Source organism: Mustelus asterias, unplaced genomic scaffold, assembly GCF_964213995.1.
Source record: "Mustelus asterias unplaced genomic scaffold, sMusAst1.hap1.1 HAP1_SCAFFOLD_1513, whole genome shotgun sequence".
Taxonomy (NCBI): domain Eukaryota; kingdom Metazoa; phylum Chordata; class Chondrichthyes; order Carcharhiniformes; family Triakidae; genus Mustelus; species Mustelus asterias.
In genome coordinates this window covers 43,636-60,227 of record NW_027591458.1, presented here as the reverse complement: position 1 = coordinate 60,227, position 16,592 = coordinate 43,636, and the positions used below count along the sequence as shown (strand labels likewise).

Sequence of the window (16,592 nt, the reverse complement as noted above, 5' to 3'; positions counted from 1 at the left end):
AAAGTTCTCTCCCACAACCAAATCTAACACTTGCCCCGGTTCATTTCCCAGTACCAAATCCAATGTGGCCTCACCCCTTGTCGGCCTATCCACATATTGTGTCAGGAAACCCTCCTGCACACACTGCACAAAAAGTGCCCCATCCAAACTATTTGACCTACAAAGGTTCCAATCAATATTTGGAAAGTTAAAGTCCCCCATGACAACTACCCTGTGACCCCCACACAGATCCATAATCTGCTTAGCAATTTCTTCCTCCACATCTCTATTACTGTTTGGGGGCCTATAGTAAACTCCTAACAACGTGACCGCTCCTTTCCTGTTTCTAACTGCAGCCCATATTACCTCAGTGTGCAGATCCCCCTCAAAGTGCATTTCCGCAGCCGTTAAACTATCCTTGATTAACAATGCTACTCCTCCACCTCTTTTACCAGCTTCCCTACACTTACTGAAACATCTATACCCCGGAACGTCCAACAACCATTCCTGTCCTTGTTCTACCCACGTCTCCGTAATGGCCACAACATCGTAGTCCCAAGTAGCAATCCACGCCCCAAGTTCATCCACCTTGTTCCGGATGCTCCTTGCATTGAAGTAGACACACTTCAACCCATCTTCCTGTCTACCGGTACCCACCCTTGACCTTGATACCTTCCCCAATACCTCACCACCCTCAACACTGACTTCCGGACTACAACTCCTTTTCCCACTCCCCTGACAAATTAGTTTAAATCCCCCTGAAGAGCCGTAGCAAATTTCCCTCCCAGGATATTGGTGCCCCTCTGGTTCAGGTGCACCCCGTCCTGTTTGTAGAGGTCCCACCTTCCCCAGAACGTGTTCCAATTATCCACGTATCTGAAACCCTCCCTCCTGCACCATCCCTGCAACCACATGTTTAAGTGCACTCTCTCCCTGTTCCTCAACTCGCTATCACGTGGCACCGGTAGCGTACCAGAGATGACCACATGTTTTGTCTTTGCTCTCAGCTTCCAGCCCAGCTCCCGAAATTCCTGTTTTAAATCCCCGTCCCTTCTCCTACCTTTGTCGTTGGTACCAATGTGTACCACGACTTGTGACTGTTTCCCCTCCCCCTGAAGAATCCGGAAAACACGGTCCGAGACGTCACGGACCCTGGCATCCGGTAGGCAACAAACCATCCTCGAGTCTCTTTTGACCCTCTGACAGTGCGGCACTCCCTCAGTACTGACCCTCTGACAGTGCGGCATTCCCTCAGCACTGACCCTCTGACAGTGCAGCACTCCCTCAGTACTGACCCTCTGACAATGCAGCACTCCCTCAGCACTGACCCTCTGACAATGCAGCACTCCCTCAGTACTGACCCTCTGACAATGCGGCACTCTCTCAGTATTGACCCTCTGACAGTGCGGCACTCCCTCAGTACTGACCCTCTGACAATGCGGCATTCCCTCAGTACTGACCCTCTGACAGTGCGGCACTCCCTCAGTACTGACCCTCTGACAGTGCGGCATTCCCTCAGCACTGACCCTCTGACAATGCGGCACTCTCTCAGTATTGACCCTCTGACAGTGCGGCACTCCCTCAGCACTGACCCTCTGACAGTGCGGCACTCCCTCAGCACTAACCCTCTGACAGTGCGGCACTCCCTCAGTACTGACCCTCTGACAGTGCGGCATTCCCTCAGCACTGACCCTCTGACAGTGCGGCACTCCCTCAGTACTGACCCTCTGACAGTGCGGCACTCCCTCAGCACTAACCCTCTGACAGTGCGGCACTCCCTCAGTACTGACCCTCTGACAGTGCGGCACTCCCTCAGTGTTGACCCTCTGACAGTGCGGCACTCCCTCAGTACTGACCCTCTGTAAGAATAAAAAACTTACTCTTCTGTGAGCGGAGGGTTAAGCGTAGTGGGCTCGTCAGCACGTCATCATCGGAGGTAAAACCGGTAAACTCTTCACCCTAAAGGCGGGGAATGAGAGAGAGAGAAAGTCAGAGGTCAGAATAACCAGGCTGAACTTGTTTGAATCCTTGATAAACGAGCCAGGAGAAACCTCTTTACCCGGAGGGTGGGGAGAATGTGGGACTGACTCCCACGGGGAGTGGGGAGAATGTGGGACTGACTCCCACGGGGAGTGGGGGAGAATGTGGGACTGACTCCCACGGGGAGTGGGGGAAAATGTGGGACTCACTCCCACGGGGAGTGGGGAGAATGTGGGACTCGCTCCCACGGGGAGTGGGGGAAAATGTGGGACTCACTCCCACGGGGAGTGGGGAGAATGTGGGACTCACTCCCACGGGGAGTGAGGGAAAATGTGGGACTCGCTCCCACGGGGAGTGGGGAGAATGTGGGACTCGCTCCCACGGGGAGTGGGGGAAAATGTGGGACTCACTCCCACGGGGAGTAGGGAGAATGTGGGACTCGCTCCCACGGGGAGTGGGGGAAAATGTGGGACTCGCTCCCACAGGGAGTGGGGGAAAATGTGGGACTCGCTCCCACAGGGAGTGGGGGAAAATGTGGGACTCACTCCCACGGGGAGTAGGGAGAATGTGGGACTCGCTCCCACGGGGAGTGGGGAGAATGTGGGACTCACTCCCACGGGGAGTGGGGGAGAATGTGGGACTCGCTCCCACGGGGAGTGGGGAGAATGTGGGACTCGCTCCCACGGGGAGTGGGGGAGAATGTGGGACTGACTCCCACGGGGAGTGGGGGAAAATGTGGGACTCGCTCCCACGGGGAGTGGGGGAAAATGTGGGACTCACTCCCACGGGGAGTAGGGAGAATGTGGGACTCGCTCCCACGGGGAGTAGGGAGAATGTGGGACTGACTCCCACGGGGAGTGGGGAGAATGTGGGACTGACTCCCACGGGGAGTAGGGAGAATGTGGGACTGACTCCCACGGGGAGTGGGGAGAATGTGGGACTCGCTCCCACGGGGAGTGGGGAGAATGTGGGACTCGCTCCCACGGGGAGTGGGGAGAATGTGGGACTCGCTCCCACGGGGAGTGGGGAGAATGTGGGACTCGCTCCCACGGGGAGTGGGGAGAATGTGGGACTCGCTCCCACAGGGAGTGGGGGAGAATGTGGGACTCGCTCCCACGAGGAGTGGGGAGAATGTGGGACTCGCTCCCACGGGGAGTGGGGGAGAATGTGGGACTCACTCCCACGGGGAGTGGGGAGAATGTGGGACTCGCTCCCACAGGGAGTGGGGAGAATGTGGGACTCGCTCCCATGGGGAGTGGGGAGAATGTGGGACTCGCTCCCACGGGGAGTGGGGAGAATGTGGGAATGACTCCTGCAACAAGTGGGGAAACCTAGAAACTGGAAGCAGCAGTCGGGATCCGTTGATCTCTTTAGCCCCTGGAGCTTATTTTTGAAATCGCAACATTTTGGCCTCAACTACTTTCTGTGGGAGTGAGTTCCACACATTCACCACCCTCTGGGTGAAGAAATTTCTACTCACCTCAGTTCTAAAAGGTTTACCCCTTACCCTCAAACTCTGACCCCTAGTTCTGGACTCCCCCACCATTGGGAACATTCTTTCTGAATCTACCCTGTCTCACCCTGTGTGAATTTTATAAGTTTCTATGAGATGCCCTCTCACTCTTCTAAACTCCAGTGAATATAATCCTAACCGACTCAATCTCCCCTCATGTGACAGACCTGCCACCCCAGGAATCAGCCGGGTAAACCTTCGCTGCGCTCCCTCTATAGCAAGGACATCCTTCCTCAGATAAGGACACCAAAACTGCACCAATACTCCAGGTGTGGCCTCACCAACGCCCTGTACAATTGCAGCAAAACATCCCTATCCCTGTACTCAAATCCTCTCGCTATGAAGGCCAACATATCATTTGCCTTCTTTACTGCCTGCTGCACCTGCGCGCCTGCTTTCAGCAACTGATGTACGAGGACACAAGGTCTCGCTGAGTATCCGCCTCTCTCAATTTACACCCATTCAAATAATAATCTGTTTTCCTATTATTGCTACCAAAGTGGATAACCTCACATTTATCCACATTATGCTGCATCTGCCAGGCAGATACCCACACACTCAGCCTGTCCCAATCACACTGAAGCATCTCTGCATCCTCCTCACAGCTCACCCTCCCACCCAACTTTGTATCAGCTGCAAATTTGGAGACAATACATTCAAATGTATTCAAATATTCCAAATCATAATTATATAATGTGAACAGTTGGGGTCCGAGCACAGATCCCTGCGGAAACCCACCGGAGAGCGGTTGAGGTGAATAGTATCCAAGTATTTAAGGGGGAAGCGGGATAAACACTTTGGTGGCCTGGGGGGGGGGGGGGGGGGGGGGGGGGGGGGGGGGGGCGGGAGGAGATGGTGAGGGACGGTTACTCCCAGAGTATTGATCACTCCCAGTATCCGTTACTCCCAGAGTATCGATCACTCCCAGTACCCGTTACTCCCAGAGTATCGATCACTCCGAGTATCGATCACTCCCAGTATCCGTTACTCCCAGAGTATTGATCGCTCCCAGTATCCGTTACTCCCAGAGTATCGATCACTCCCAGTACCCGTTACTCCCAGAGTATCGATCACTCCGAGTATCGATCACTCCCAGTATCCGTTACTCCCAGAGTATTGATCGCTCCCAGTATCCGTTACTCCCAGAGTATTGATCACTCCCAGTATCCGTTACTCCCAGAGTATCGATCACTCCCAGTATCCGTTACTCCCAGAGTATTGATCACTCCCAGTATCCGTTACTCCCAGAGTATTGATCACTCCCAGTATCCGTTACTCCCAGAGTATCGATCACTCCCAGAGTATCAATCACTCCCAGAGTATCCGTTACTCCCAGAGTATAGATCACTCCCAGTATCCGTTACTCCCAGAGTATTAAACACTCCCAGTATCCGTGACTCCCAGACTATTGACCGCTCCCAGTATCCGTTACTCCCAGAGTATCGATCACTCCGAGTATCGATCACTCCCAGTATCCGTTACTCCCAGAGTATTGATCGCTCCCAGTATCCGTTACTCCCAGAGTATTGATCACTCCCAGTATCCGTTACTCCCAGAGTATCGATCACTCCCAGTATCCGTTACTCCCAGAGTATTGATCACTCCCAGTATCCGTTACTCCCAGAGTATTGATCACTCCCAGTATCCGTTACTCCCAGAGTATCGATCACTCCCAGTATCCGTTACTCCCAGAGTATCGATCACTCCCAGTACCCGTTACTCCCAGAGTATCGATCACTCCGAGTATCCGTTACTCCCAGAGTATTGATCACTCCCAGTATCCGTTACTCCCAGAGTATTGATCGCTCCCAGTATCCGTTACTCCCAGAGTATTGATCACTCCCAGTATCCGTTACTCCCAGAGTATCGATCACTCCCAGTATCCGTTACTCCCAGAGTATTGATCACTCCCAGTATTCGTTACTCCCAGAGTATTGATCACTCCCAGTATCCGTTACTCCCAGAGTATTGATCGCTCCCAGTATCCGTTACTCCCAGAGTATTGATCACTCCCAGTATCCGTTACTCCCAGAGAATCGATCACTCCCAGTATCCGTTACTCCCAGAGTATTGATCACTCCCAGTATCCGTTACTCCCAGAGTATTGATCACTCCCAGTATCCGTTACTCCCAGAGTATCGATCACTCCCAGAGTATCGATCACTCCCAGTATCCGTTACTCCCAGAGTATCGATCACTCCCAGAGTATCAATCACTCCCAGAGTATCCGTTACTCCCAGAGTATAGATCACTCCCAGTATCCGTTACTCCCAGAGTATTAAACACTCCCAGTATCCGTGACTCCCAGACTATTGACCGCTCCCAGTATCCGTTACTCCCAGAGTATCGATCACTCCGAGTATCGATCACTCCCAGTATCCGTTACTCCCAGAGTATTGATCGCTCCCAGTATCCGTTACTCCCAGAGTATTGATCACTCCCAGTATCCGTTACTCCCAGAGTATCGATCACTCCCAGAGTATCAATCACTCCCAGAGTATCCGTTACTCCCAGAGTATAGATCACTCCCAGTATCCGTTACTCCCAGAGTATTAAACACTCCCAGTATCCGTGACTCCCAGACTATTGACCGCTCCCAGTATCCGTTACTCCCAGAGTATCGATCACTCCGAGTATCGATCACTCCCAGTATCCGTTACTCCCAGAGTATTGATCGCTCCCAGTATCCGTTACTCCCAGAGTATTGATCACTCCCAGTATCCGTTACTCCCAGAGTATCGATCACTCCCAGTATCCGTTACTCCCAGAGTATTGATCACTCCCAGTATCCGTTACTCCCAGAGTATTGATCACTCCCAGTATCCGTTACTCCCAGAGTATCGATCACTCCCAGTATCCGTTACTCCCAGAGTATCGATCACTCCCAGTACCCGTTACTCCCAGAGTATCGATCACTCCGAGTATCCGTTACTCCCAGAGTATTGATCACTCCCAGTATCCGTTACTCCCAGAGTATTGATCGCTCCCAGTATCCGTTACTCCCAGAGTATTGATCACTCCCAGTATCCGTTACTCCCAGAGTATCGATCACTCCCAGTATCCGTTACTCCCAGAGTATTGATCACTCCCAGTATTCGTTACTCCCAGAGTATTGATCACTCCCAGTATCCGTTACTCCCAGAGTATTGATCGCTCCCAGTATCCGTTACTCCCAGAGTATTGATCACTCCCAGTATCCGTTACTCCCAGAGAATCGATCACTCCCAGTATCCGTTACTCCCAGAGTATTGATCACTCCCAGTATCCGTTACTCCCAGAGTATTGATCACTCCCAGTATCCGTTACTCCCAGAGTATCGATCACTCCCAGTATCCGTTACTCCCAGAGTATCGATCACTCCCAGTATCCGTTACTCCCAGAGTATCGATCACTCCCAGAGTATCAATCACTCCCAGAGTATCCGTTACTCCCAGAGTATAGATCACTCCCAGTATCCGTTACTCCCAGAGTATTAAACACTCCCAGTATCCGTGACTCCCAGACTATTGACCGCTCCCAGTATCCGTTACTCCCAGAGTATCGATCACTCCGAGTATCGATCACTCCCAGTATCCGTTACTCCCAGAGTATTGATCGCTCCCAGTATCCGTTACTCCCAGAGTATTGATCACTCCCAGTATCCGTTACTCCCAGAGTATCGATCACTCCCAGTATCCGTTACTCCCAGAGTATTGATCACTCCCAGTATCCGTTACTCCCAGAGTATTGATCACTCCCAGTATCCGTTACTCCCAGAGTATCGATCACTCCCAGTATCCGTTACTCCCAGAGTATCGATCACTCCCAGTATCCGTTACTCCCAGAGTATCGATCACTCCCAGAGTATCAATCACTCCCAGAGTATCCGTTACTCCCAGAGTATTGATCACTCCCAGGATCCGTTACTCCCAGAGTATTGAACACTCCCAGTATCCGTTACTCCCAGAGTATTGATCACTCCCAGTTTCGGTTACTCCCAGTATATCGATCACTCCCAATATCCGTTCCTCCCAGAGTATTGATCGCTCCCAGTATCCGTTACTCCCAGAGTATCGATCACTCCCAGTATCCGTTACTCCCAGAGTATCGATCGCTCCCAGTATCCATTACTCCCAGAGTATCGATCGCTCCCAGTATCCATTACTCCCAGAGTATTGATCACTCCCAGAGTATCCATCACTCGCAGTACCCGTTACTCCCAGAGTATTGATCACTCCCAGTACCCGTTACTCCCAGAGTATTGATCACTCCCAATATCCGTTACTCCCAGAGTATCGATCACTCCCAGTATCCATTACTCCCAGAGTATTGATCACTTCCAGTATCCGTGACTCCCAGACTATTGACCGCTCCCAGTATCCGTTACTCCCAGAGTATTGATCACTCCCAGTATCCGTTACTCCCAGAGTATCGATCACTCCCAGTACCCGTTACTCCCAGAGTATTGATCACTCCCAGTACCCGTTACTCCCAGAGTATTGATCACTCCCAATATCCGTTACTCCCAGAGTATCGATCACTCCCAGTATCCGTTACTCCCAGAGTATTGATCACTTCCAGTATCCGTGACTCCCAGACTATTGACCGCTCCCAGTATCCGTTACTCCCAGAGTATTGATCACTTCCAGTATATGTTACTCCCAGAGTATTGATCATTCCGGTATCCGTTACTCCCAGAGTATTGATCGCTCCCAGTATCCGTTACTCCCAGAGTATCGATCACTCCGGTATCCGTTATTCCCAGAGTATCGATCATTCCCAGCATCTGTTACTCCCAGAGTATTGATCACTCCCAGTATCCGTTACTCCCAGAGTATTGATCACTCCGGTATCCGTTACTCCCCGAGTATTGATCACTCCCAGTATCCGTTATTCCCAGAGTATTGATCACTCCCAGTATCTGTTATTCCCAGAGTATTAATCACTCCCAGTATATGTTACTCCCAAAGTATTGATCACTCCGGTATCCGTTACTCCCAGAGTATTGATCATTCCCAGCATCCGTTACTCCCAGAGTATTGATCGCTCCCAGTATCCGTTACTCCCAGAGTATCGATCACTCCCAGTATCCGTTACTCCCAGAGTATCGATCACTCCCAGTATCCGTTACTCCCAGAGTATTGATCACTCCCAGTATCCGTTACTCCCAGAGTATCGATCACTCCCAGTATCCGTTACTCCCAGAGTATCGATCACACCCAGTATGCGTTACTCCCAGAGTATCGATCACTCCCAGTATCCGTTACTCCCAGAGTATTGATCACTCCCAGTATCCGTTACTCCCAGAGTATTGATCACTCCCAGTATCCGTTACTCCCAGAGTATCGATCACTCCCAGTATCCGTTACTCCCAGTGTATTGATCACTCTCAGTATCCGTTACTCCCAGAGTATCGATCACTCCCAGTATCCGTTACTCCCAGAGTATTGATCACTCCCAGTATCCGTTACTCCCAGAGTATCGATCACTCCCAGTATCCGTTACTCCCAGAGTATCGATCACTCCCAGAGTATCGATCACTCCCAGTATCCGTTCCTCCCAGAGTATTGATCACTCCGGTATCCGTTACTCCCAGAGTATCGATCACTCCCAGTATCCGTTATTCCCAGAGTATTGATCATTCCCAGCATCCGTTACTGCCAGAGTATTGATCACTCCCAGTACCCGTTACTCCCAGAGTATCGATCACTCCCTGTACCCATTACTCCCAGAGTATTGATCACTCCCTGTACCCGTTACTCCCAGAGTATTGATCACTCCGGTATCCGTTCCTCCCAGAGTATTGATCACTCCCAGTATCCGTTATTCCCAGAGTATTGATCACTCCCAGTATCTGTTACTCCCAGAGTATCGATGACTCCCAGTATCCGTTACTCCCAGAGTATTGATCGCTCCCAGTATCCGTTACTCCCAGAGTATCGATCACTCCCAGTATCCGTTACTCCCAGAGTATTGATCGCTCCCAGTATCCGTTACTCCCAGAGTATTGATCGCTCCCAGTATCCATTACGCCGAGTATTAATCGCTCCCAGTATCCATTACGCCGAGTATTAATCGCTCCCAGTATCCGTTACTCCCAGAGTATTGATCGCTCCCTGTATCCGTTACTCCCAGAGTATTGATCACTCCCAGTATCCGTTACTCCCAGAGTACTGATCGCTGCCAGAGTATTGATCATTGCCAATATCCGTTACACCCAGAGTATCGCTTGGTCCCAGTATCCATTACTCCCAGAGTATCCATCACTCCCAGTACCCGTTACTCCCAGATTATCGATCGCTCCCAGTATCCGTTACTCCCAGAGTATTGATCACTCCCAGTATCCGTTACTCCCAGATTATCGATCACTCCCAATATCCGTTACTGCCAGAGTATTGAACGCTCCCAGTATCTGTTATTCCCAGAGCATCGATCACTCCCAGTATCCATTAGTCCCAGAGTATCGATCACTCCCAGTACCCGTTACTCCCAATGTATTGATCGCTCAAAATATCCGTTACTCGCAGAGTATTGATCGCTGCCAGAGTATTGATCATTCCCAATAGCCGTTACTCCGAGAGTATAGCTCAGTCCCAGTATCCGTTATTCCCAGAGTATTGATCGCTCCCAGTTTCCGTTACTCCCAGAGTATTGATTGCTCCCAGTATCTGTTACTCCCAGAGTACTGATCGCTGCCAGAGTATTGATCATTGCCAAAATCCGTTACTCCCAGAGTATCGCTTCGTCCCAGTATCCATTACTCCCACAGTATCCATCACTCCCAGTACCCGTTACTCCCAGAGTATCGATCGCTCCCAGTATCCGTTACTCCCAGAGATTTTATCACTCCCAGTATCCGTTACTCCCAGAATATCGATCGCTCCCAGTATCCGTTACTCCCAGAGATTTTATCACTCCCAGTATCCGTTACTCCCAGAGTATCAATCACTCCAGTATCCGTTACTCCCAGAGTATTGATCACTCCCAGTATCCGTTACTCCCAGAGTATCGATCACTCCCAGTATCCGTTAGTCCCAGAGTATCGATCACTCCCAGTATCCGTTACTCCCAGAGTATCGATCACTCCCAGTATCCGTTACTCCCAGAGTATTGATCACTCCCAGTATCCGTTACTCCCAGAGTATCGATCACTCCCAGTATCCGTTACTACCAGAGTATCGATCACTCCCAGTATCCGTTATTCCCAGAGTATCGATCACTCCCAGTATCCGTTATTCCCAGAGTATCGATCACTCCCAGTATCCGTTATTCCCAGAGTATTGATCACTCCCAGTATCCGTTACTCCCAGAGTATCGATCACTCCCAGTATCCGTTACTCCCAGAGTATTGATCACTCCCAGTCCCCGTTACTCCCAGAGTATCGATCACTCCCAGTACCCTTACTCCCAGAGTACTGATCACTCCCAGAACATTGATCATTCCCAACATCCGTTACTCCCAGAGTATTGATCGCTCCCAGTATCCGTTACTCCCAGAGTATTGATCACTCCCAGTATCCGTTACTCCCAGAGTATCGATCACTCCCAGTATCCGTTAGTCCCAGAGTATTGATCACTCCCAGTATCCGTTACTCCCAGAGTATTGATCACTCCGGTATCCGTTACTCCCAGACTATCGATCACTCCCAGTATCCGTTACTCCCAGAGTATCGATCACTCCCAGTATCCGTTACTACCAGAGTATCGATCACTCCCAGTATCCGTTATTCCCAGAGTATCGATCACTCCCAGTATCCGTTATCCCCAGAGTATCGATCACTCCCAGTATCCGTTATTCCCAGAGTATTGATCACTCCCAGTATCCGTTACTCCCAGAGTATCGTTCACTCCCAGTATCCGTTATTCCCAGAGTATCGATCACTCCCAGTCCCCGTTACTCCCAGAGTATTGATCGCTCCCAGTATCCGTTACTCCCAGAGTATTGATCACTCCCAGTATCCGTTACTCCCAGAGTATCGATCACTCCCAGTACCCTTACTCCCAGAGTACTGATCACTCCCAGAACATTGATCATTCCCAATATCCGTTACTCCCAGAGTATTGATCGCTCCCAGTATCCGTTACTCCCAGAGTATTGATCAGTCCCAGTATCCGTTACTCCCAGAGTACTGATCGCTGCCAGAGTATTGATCATTGCCAATATCCGTTACTCCCAGAGTATCGCTTGGTCCCAGTATCCATTACTCCCAGAGTATCCATCACTCCCAGTACCCGTTACTCCCAGATTATCGATCGCTCCCAGTATCCGTTACTCCCAGAGTATTGATCACTCCCAGTATCCGTTACTCCCAGATTATCGATCACTCCCAATATCCGTTACTGCCAGAGTATTGAACGCTCCCAGTATCTGTTATTCCCAGAGCATCGATCACTCCCAGTATCCATTAGTCCCAGAGTATCGATCACTCCCAGTACCCGTTACTCCCAATGTATTGATCGCTCAAAATATCCGTTACTCGCAGAGTATTGATCGCTGCCAGAGTATTGATCATTCCCAATAGCCGTTACTCCGAGAGTATAGCTCAGTCCCAGTATCCGTTATTCCCAGAGTATTGATCGCTCCCAGTTTCCGTTACTCCCAGAGTATTGATTGCTCCCTGTATCTGTTACTCCCAGAGTACTGATCGCTGCCAGAGTATTGATCATTGCCAAAATCCGTTACTCCCAGAGTATCGCTTCGTCCCAGTATCCATTACTCCCAGAGTATCCATCACTCCCAGTACCCGTTACTCCCAGAGTATCGATCGCTCCCAGTATCCGTTACTCCCAGAGATTTTATCACTCCCAGTATCCGTTACTCCCAGAATATCGATCGCTCCCAGTATCCGTTACTCCCAGAGATTTTATCACTCCCAGTATCCGTTACTCCCAGAGTATCAATCACTCCAGTATCCGTTACTCCCAGAGTATTGATCACTCCCAGTATCCGTTACTCCCAGAGTATCGATCACTCCCAGTATCCGTTAGTCCCAGACTATCGATCACTCCCAGTATCCGTTACTCCCAGAGTATCGATCACTCCCAGTATCCGTTACTACCAGAGTATCGATCACTCCCAGTATCCGTTATTCCCAGAGTATCGATCACTCCCAGTATCCGTTATCCCCAGAGTATCGATCACTCCCAGTATCCGTTATTCCCAGAGTATTGATCACTCCCAGTATCCGTTACTCCCAGAGTATCGTTCACTCCCAGTATCCGTTATTCCCAGAGTATCGATCACTCCCAGTCCCCGTTACTCCCAGAGTATTGATCGCTCCCAGTATCCGTTACTCCCAGAGTATTGATCACTCCCAGTATCCGTTACTCCCAGAGTATCGATCACTCCCAGTACCCTTACTCCCAGAGTACTGATCACTCCCAGAACATTGATCATTCCCAATATCCGTTACTCCCAGAGTATTGATCGCTCCCAGTATCCGTTACTCCCAGAGTATTGATCACTCCCAGTATCCGTTACTCCCATAGTACTGATCGCTCCCAGTATCCGTTACTCCCAGAGTACTGATCACTCCCAGAACATTGATCATTCCCAATATCCGGGGCGAGGGGTTGGGGGGAGGCGAGGGCTTAGGGGGGCGAGGGGTTGGGGGGGCGAGGAGTTGGGGGGGGCGAGTGGTAGGGGGGGCGAGGGGTTAGGGAGGGCGAGGGGTTGGGGGGGGCGAGGGGTTAGGGGGGGCGAGGGGTTAGGGGGGCGAGGGGTTAGGGGGGCGAGGGGTTAGGGGGGGCGAGGGGTTAGGGGGTCGAGGGGTTAGGGGGCGAGGGGTTAGTGGGGCGAGGGGTTAGGGGGGCCAGGGGTTAGGGGGGCCAGGGGTTAAGGGGGGCGAGCGGTTGGGGGGGGCGAGCGGTTGGGGGGGGCGAGGGGTTCGGGGGGCGAGGGGTTAGGGGGGCGAGGGGTTAGGGGGGCGAGGGGTTAGGGGGGCGAGGGGTTAGGGGGGCGAGGGGTTAGGGGGGCGAGGGGTTAGGGGGGCGAGGGGTTAGGGGGGCGAGGGGTTAGGGGGGCGAGGGGTTAGGGGGGCGAGGGGTTAGGGGGGCGAGGGGTTAGGGGGGCGAGGGGTTAGGGGGGCGAGGGGTTAGGGGGGCGAGGGGTTAGGGGGGCGAGGGGTTAGGGGGGCGAGGGGTTAGGGGGGCGAGGGGTTAGGGGGGCGAGGGGTTAGGGGGGCGAGGGGTTAGGGGGGCGAGGGGTTAGGGGGCGAGGGGTTAGGGGGCGAGGGGTTAGGGGGCGAGGGGTTAGGGGGCGAGGGGTTAGGGGGCGAGGGGTTAGGGGGGCGAGGGGTTAGGGGGGCGAGGGGTTAGGGGGGCGAGGGGTTAGGGGGGCGAGGGGTTAGGGGGGCGAGGGGTTAGGGGGGCGAGGGGTTAGGGGGGCGAGGGGTTAGGGGGGCGAGGGGTTAGGGGGGCGAGGGGTTAGGGGGGCGAGGGGTTAGGGGGCGAGGGGTTAGGGGGCGAGGGGTTAGGGGGCGAGGGGTTAGGGGGCGAGGGGTTAGGGGGGCGAGGGGTTAGGGGGGCGAGGGGTTAGGGGGGCGAGGGGTTAGGGGGGCGAGGGGTTAGGGGGGCGAGGGGTTAGGGGGGCGAGGGGTTAGGGGGGCGAGGGGTTAGGGGGGCGAGGGGTTAGGGGGGCGAGGGGTTAGGGGGGCGAGGGGTTAGGGGGGCGAGGGGTTAGGGGGCGAGGGGTTAGGGGGCGAGGGGTTAGGGGGCGAGGGGTTAGGGGGCGAGGGGTTAGGGGGCGAGGGGTTAGGGGGCGAGGGGTTAGGGGGCGAGGGGTTAGGGGGCGAGGGGTTAGGGGGGCGAGGGGTTAGGGGGGCGAGGGGTTAGGGGGGCGAGGGGTTAGGGGGGCGAGGGGTTAGGGGGGCGAGGGGTTAGGGGGGCGAGGGGTTAGGGGGGCGAGGGGTTAGGGGGGCGAGGGGTTAGGGGGGCGAGGGGTTAGGGGGCGAGGGGTTAGGGGGCGAGGGGTTAGGGGGGCGAGGGGTTAGGGGGGCGAGGGGTTAGGGGGGGCGAGGGGTTAGGGGGGGCGAGGGGTTGGGGGGGTGGGGGGTGGTGAGGGGGGGGTGAGGGGGGGTGGGGGAACAGTGGGGAATGAAGGGGCAATGGGGGGGGTCAGTGGGGGCAGAGGTCAGGGGGGGGTTTGGCTCCGCCCCCTCCCCCCGCGCGCTCCCGGGACAAAGGGCGCGAGTCTGTGCGCGCTCCCGGGGGTATGGGGAGCGCGCGCGCTCCCCCCAGGAGGCGGCGGGATAGTGAGGGAGGGGGAGGGTGAGGGTGTGAGGGGGGAGGGTGAGGGTGTGAGGGGGGGGGGGGAGGTGCGGGTCAGAGTGAGCGCGGCCCCCCCTCCCCCCCCGCCCCCCCCCGCCCCGGCCTCACCTCCTCCTCGCTGCCGCCGTGCAGCTGCTCGAAGCGGCGGAGCGCGGCCTGCAGCCCCCCCGCTCCTCCCGCCGCCGCCGGGCCGCTGTCCGCCTCCCGGCCCGGGCTGCCCAGCCTCCTCCTCCGCCGCCGCAGCGCCCAGCGCCGCCTGTGGCAGGGCCGCCCCGGGAAGCGGCCCCGGGCCGCGGCCGCAGTCGCCATGCCGGGGGGAGGGGGTGTGTGTGTGAGGGTGTGTGTCTCTCTCTGTGTCTCTCTGTGTGTGAGGGGGGGGCGGCCTTGTCAGCGCCCCGGACCGCAGCCACCGCGCATGCCCGCCGCCGCCGCAGGCCGGGACTTGTAGTTCTGTCCCTCAGCGCGGCCGGACTACAACTCCCGCCCTGCCCCGAGGGCCGGTGCGCCTGCGCCGCCGCGGCGCCCCACGGGACTTGTGTCCCACCAGCCCCGCTCCCGGACTACAACACCCGGCATGCTTGGGCGCCAGTGCGCCTGCGCTCTCTCTTCGTTGCTGGGATCAGGCTATTGCGCTTGTGCTGGCGGCTTATTGTCAGGTGGGGTCACTGCGCCTGCGCAACCCATTGTCGGGCGTCCATGACTGCGCCTGCGTTCCGTCCCTCCAGCCAGCAGGACTCCTGCGCCTGCTCGGGGTTGCAGTACTGCGCCTGCGCTAACTATTGTCCGGGGCAAGGCCACTGGAAAGGGAGAGTCACTGCGCCTGCGCACTCTATTTGAAAAGGCAGACACTGCGACTGCGCTTCCCATTCCAAGGGGCGGACGACTGCGCCTGCGCTGCTTCTCGCTCCTTCGCTATGGTCGACGGGAATTGTAGTTCCCAGTTTCTTCAATTCGGACTACAACTCCCAACATCCTCCCCGCGCCACTCCATTGTCAAAGCCGCGCCGGCGCCCTTGCTGCCCGGGGTCTGTGATGTCACCCGCCGCCCCGGAGCGTGTCGGGAGTTGTAGTCGGCCCGCCTCTTCGCAGCAATGGGAGAGGCGGAGGTTGGACTACAACCGCACTGCGCATGCTCCCCTTCCACCGCCTCTGGACCCGGGAATGTCAAATGCCGCCCTGGGAGGAGCTGCTGCTGCTTCCTGCATTGCTGCTGCTTCCTGCATTGTTGCTGCTGCTGCACCCTGCATTGCTGCTGCTTCCTGCATTGCTGCTGCTTCCTGCATTGCTGCTGCTTCCTGCATTGCTGCTGCTGCACCCTGCATTGCTGCTGCTGCACCCTGCATTTCTGCTGCTGCTGCTTCCTGCATTGCAGCTGCACAAGGGCTGCCACCCCTCCCACAGAGAGCCTGTGTAGCCCCCTCCAGCTTTCCAGTGGGAGTTTCCAATGTAAACAGTCACGCTGCAGTCACACCCTCTCACCACTCGAGGCGCTGCAATCCTTATCCTCGAACCAGCAAAGTGCAGAAAGAGGCCATTCAGCCCATCCAGTCTGCACTAACTCCACAATCTAGGCCCCATCCCGGTAACCCCTGCGCACTTTGATTTATTATTGTCACATGTATTAACATACAGTGAAAAGTATTGTTTCTTGCGCACTATACAGACAAAGCATACCATTCATAGAGAAGGAAATGAGAGAGTCCAGAATGTAGTGTTACAGTCATAGCTAGGGTGTAGAGAAAGATCAACTTAATGCGAGGTAAGTCCATTCAAAAGTCTGACAGCAGCAGGGAAGAAGCTGTTCTTGAGTCGGTCGGTACGTGACCACAGACTTTTGTACCTTTTTCCCAACGGAAGATGGTGGAAGAGAGAA

At 54.5% G+C, this 16,592-nt stretch overlaps 1 long non-coding RNA gene across 1 annotated transcript; it reads right to left on the bottom strand.

Moving 5' to 3' along the window:
• Positions 1-1,859: 1,859 nt before the first annotated feature.
• On the bottom strand, positions 1,860-15,119 carry LOC144488391 (uncharacterized; the record flags this gene model as incomplete). Its single annotated transcript, XR_013496574.1, has 2 exons — positions 14,828-15,119; positions 1,860-1,938 (listed from the first exon to the last, which is right to left on the bottom strand). It is a non-coding gene; the product is annotated as an uncharacterized LOC144488391 (long non-coding RNA).
• Between the last annotated feature and the right edge of the window lie 1,473 nt (positions 15,120-16,592).